Source organism: Rutidosis leptorrhynchoides, chromosome 8 (genome assembly GCF_046630445.1).
Source record: "Rutidosis leptorrhynchoides isolate AG116_Rl617_1_P2 chromosome 8, CSIRO_AGI_Rlap_v1, whole genome shotgun sequence".
In the NCBI taxonomy this organism is placed as follows: Eukaryota; Viridiplantae; Streptophyta; class Magnoliopsida; order Asterales; family Asteraceae; genus Rutidosis; species Rutidosis leptorrhynchoides.
The window spans coordinates 199,471,132-199,476,567 of record NC_092340.1 but is presented as its reverse complement, the minus strand read 5'-3'; positions in this window follow the sequence as shown (position 1 = coordinate 199,476,567).

The window sequence follows — 5,436 nt, the reverse complement described above, 5'->3', positions numbered from 1 at the left end:
ATCCTATTTACAACCACCGATATACGTATCCGTTCACCGCAGAATAACCATTTTCATTCAATTTCATATTTGGATTTTGATCTATCAGAATCCAACAAGTGGCATAATGAAGAAAACATTGGACAAAATAAAATTTGTTAGAAACAAACGAATTAACTATGAGAAATTCTATTAAGAATCCACGCTAACAAAATCCTAGCTAACTGATCCTAGCTAACTGTTAATTTCGTATTACCTTTTATTTATAGCAATTTATTTATCGCAATTTATTTATCGCGTTTTATTTATTGCAATTTTAATTCTCGCAATTTTATTTATCGTCATTTAATTTCTGTTATTTATTTTACGCACTTTAAATATCGGGACACGTATACAAGGTTTTGACATATCATATCGACCCATCTATATATATTATTTGGAATAACCATAGACACTCTATATGCAGTAATGATCGAGTTCTCTATACAGGGTTGAGGTTGATTCTATAATAATATATATACTTTGAGTTGTGATCGAGTCTGAGACATGTACACGGGTCACGATACGTATTAATTAATTTGAATATTATATATTAAGCTATATATGAATTATTGGACTGTTAACTGTGGACTATCAACTGTGGACTACTAACATTGGACAATTAAAATGAATTAAAATATTAATTATAACATATGAAACTAAACAATTCTTCAAGTTTGCCACTTGATTTCATCTTAAACCTCATTTGTATCTTCACGATTACATTATGCGTTCAAACCTTTCATGATTTTGAAAACACCTCAATCGAGAGGAGGAACCAACCGCACTTCATCTACGGAAGAAAAGATTGATACATATAGTTATGCACCTGAAAACACTCGGAACCTGTGTAAGCGTTTAAAATGTATCTGTGCTAGCTCCTTTGGCGTAGTTATTACCGAAAATAACTTTTCAATTTCTTTTCAAATTAGCCAATTTTGTCATAGCTTCAGCAAATTAACTTCGACTTCCATTTGAATTAGCCTTATTATAACCTCGATATATAAGTTTGCCTGTCGTCATTGTTATTGGGGAACCGTTTATATTCCACCACATTAGCAGTAAACTTACCAGCAACTTCAATGAATTTGGATTTTTCGAAAAATCATTATATTCATTGAAACTCTATCGTGTATTCATCTATACCCTGTAAAAGTAATTGCCATACCAATTACCGAGAATCAGCAATCAGTATTTCGAATCTCGTAGTATTTCTACATCAATAGTTATATGTATACATATAACAATTATCTCCTAGAATTACGACCTTCAATTCTGAAATTTTGAAAAGCACCTAGCCTACGAATCAATACATTGAACTTTGAAAAAGCTGAATGAAGCAGCAGAAACTGTGGGCAACCGTAAATGACCTTAATCGTCGGAAGTTTGATGATACAGAATAGTATGTTGGAAAAGCTCAGAAAAGTTGGAACTGAAAAACTGATTGAGCAAACTACGAAGGAGTCTCTGAACAAATCACAAGGACTAAACTTGTACATTAAGAATCCTGATGATTCTATTTCTGATGAAATCTTTAGCGAATACCTTGCATCTGATTCCAAGCTCTTGCGGACAAATTTTTCTTCACCATCCTTCGATATTAGAAATTCCAAGATATCATCGTATCTTTCATTATAAATATCCTCCATATTTCTGAAGATATTTTCATAACTATTCTTATCTGAAATCAATAATCTCTTCGTGCTATCAGTGTTACATCATATAGAAACTGTTAGTTTCTATATTCTGTAAACTTTCGAGCTTAAAATATGAATGCTATTGAAGTAATGTTGGGAACTGATGCATGAGTTAGTATAATATAATGACACTTGATCAACGTGATTATATTACAGTAAGTCATGTTGAGTTTCTAATGGAACGTGATGATTCACAGATTATAACGTCACCACGTGCCATGTTACATAACTCTTTTATTCTGCTTAACTTCTGAACAAATCAAGAAAATATATTCTTGATAGTTCTATTCTCAGTGATTCTGGTAATTTGACAAATCAAATCGTGCTAATACATTCTTTCTTATTTAGAACATGATGTTTATCCGAAGTTCCATACTTACGAATTCTGGATCGTTACTCGCTTTACTAGAGGTCGGGAGGATAATAAAAAGGCAAAGAGCTCCAAAATATAAGAGAAAATATAAAGCCCAATAACAACACGGAAGTTACAAACCATGGATATTAATACGAATAGCAATATAAAGACACGGTATAATTAAGAATAGTATCACCCCAAGGTAATAGTAGAAGTAAACAGATTCTTCTAGTGGAAGATTGAAAAGAAGGATGACAGAAATGATAATTAGAAAAATATCAAGGATTAGAACTGGATTAAGCATTTTCACAATCTTTTGGATGTATGAACTAAGAAAGAAAGTATAGGAATGGTGAGAATAATGGAACGGAAGAGCTTAATTTATAGTGGAAATATCAGACACAGTAATCGAGGAAGATCACCGTATTTAATTATAGAGATCTTAATTTCCTTATTCGTCGAAGAATCAAATCATTTAGATTTTGAAAATCTTCTTTTAAATCCCTCGAATTCTGAAATTCAACCAAGACAACGTCAAAAGTTAAGACGCATCCTAGTTTCTAAATTCAACCATGACTAGTGAAAAGTTATGATGAAACTGGTCTATCTTATTTCACTATTTAATGATAGCTTCATTCGTACGCTTCGAGTAATCGAATCGTTTTATCTATATTATTCAATAGTGATAAAACTCTATTTATCAACTCATATTCGTCATAAAAACATTTTTACTGTCCCCCATGACGACCTCACTCAAATTTCGGGACGAAATTTCTTTAACGGGTAGGTACTGTGACGACCCGGGAATTTCCGACCAAATTTAAACCTTAATCTTATTTGATTTCGATACGATAAGCAAAGTTTGTAATGTTGAGTCTCGAAAACTTTGGAACAGTTACATGAATGCATTTACCCTTTTGACCATTCCCGACGATTCACGAACAACTATTTGCAATTATATATATATATATATATATATATATATATATATATATATATATATATATATATATATATATATATATATATCATAATTTGTAAAATAATTTAAAATAATATAAGATTTAATTATTAAAACTAAATATGTAAAATAAAATAAGATATAATGAAATCTGTTATGAATCTATGTATATGCATATATAAAGTATATATGGAACATAATTATTAATTAACTTTAATACCCGTTTGTCATCTCGTTTGATATTAAACAAGTTAAATACGAAATTAATAAGCAAATAATTATATTTAAACAATTGTAAATAGCATATTATACTATACTATAAGTTTTATACATAACTACTATAAGTATATTGCAATTTATAGATATTGTATGTAAAATTTATAATATCTATTTTTTTACTGTATATAGTTATTATATGTATATACTTATTATTATTGTTATTACTTATTAATATTATCATATTATTATTATTTATTTTATTAGTAACTTTATCATAAACATATTTATCATTATTATTATTGTGACTTATTATTATTATTATTACTCTTATTATTAATATTATCATTAATTATCAAGCAAGTATCAAAAATAATGAGCGGAAGCATGCATCACCTAAAGTTCAAGGACCTGATAAAAACATAAAAATCTGTCAACGAAAATGTTGGTGAAATCATAGGTTTAAGTAAGTAAATACAAGTGAACCACAAGATTTGTAACATTGATATAATAGTAATACATTCCCAAAGTTTGTTTCACGAGCACCCAATTATCAATGCTTAACATTTCTTCCATAGAACCCCATCACAATAGTGTTAGAACATACACTGTTTCACGAAAACATATTTCATTCGTAGATGGTAGCGAACCACCTGAATAAGGGTTTGTCAAACCCATATGGCCATATAACATAAGTTCTCGCTTACACCCGACAAGTGTAACTAATGATAATCGAATTGAGGATTTTTGTTCAAACTCGTATGTAGAATGTTTGTTTTCTTGTACTTGTGTTCACTTAGTAAAAAGAAACGTTTATGTTTTCTCATCCCAAATGTAAGTTCAAAAGAGTAAAAGTGGGACTATGATCTCACCTTGAGTGCACGTATGTAAAAGTACTTCAACAAGTAAACGTGTGCAAGAACGAATGCTAGTCGTGACCTAAACAAATAGGTTGTATCAATAACGGTAAACACGATAGGTCAAAGATGTTCAATTAGTCCTATGGCTCGTTACGACTCGATTATGTAGCATGTGAATCAAATTATCAAGTTTCATGCTGATGTTATGCGAGGTGTATATAAAATAGCTTTATATTTTAGCAGGAAATACTATTAAATACGATACAATTTTGCACAAGATATTTATTTATTTAGAGAATGGATATACTTAAACCTTGCTACAACACTTATAGGCAGTGTACCTAATCGTACAGTAGTGTAGTTTTTAGTAAGTCCGGTTCGTTCCACAGGGAAAATCTTTAAACAAAGCTTAACGCTATATTAGTTTACTTTTATAAAAATACAAATATATATATAAGTAATATTATTGTTATAAAGGGGGGTTTTTACCGTTTAATGACCGGTTTATCGATTTTAAAACTTTAGTCGCAGTTAAAACCAAATGTAAAATAATAAATAAATACAAGACTTAATTTAAAGCCTAAAGTAAATAACGATAATGAAATTGCGAATAATAAAAGTGCGATAAAATAAACTTGCGATAATTAAAAAGTACGATAATTAAAAGTGCAATTAAATACAATAACAATAAAAATGCGATAATTAGAAGTGCAATTAAATATAAAATAAAGGAAATTAAATATGAAATAAAATAATTATGCTTATTTAAACTTCCATAATCATGATGTTTGACGTGTTGATTTTAGTTTTATGCTCATGGGTTAATTGTCCTTTGTCCTGGATTATTTAATATATCCATACGGATTTGTCAATAATAGTCCATCAGTCATAAATATAAAGAGCGAAAGCCTTCGTCAAATTATTCTTATTCCCGAAGTCAAATATTCCAACTAATTGGGGATTCGAATTGTAACAAGGTTTTAATACTTTGTTTAATGAATACACCAGATTATCGACTGCGTGTAAACCAAGGTTTTACTACTTTGTTAACAATTACACCAATTACCCTTGAATGTAATTCACCCCTGTTTCAACAAGTCTATTAACTATTAATCCAGTTCCGTATTCGGTAAAATGAATAATTATTGGTATTTATAGATATCCCGCCCACCGTACCCAGTCAAGCGTATGTGATTATATATAAATACGTCGAATTATAAGTTTGTATATTAAATTAATAAGGTATTGTTTAGTTAATATAAAACCCATTAATAACCCATAGTCTAATTTCCACAAGTGTCGTTCTTTTATCCAAACCCCAATTATGGT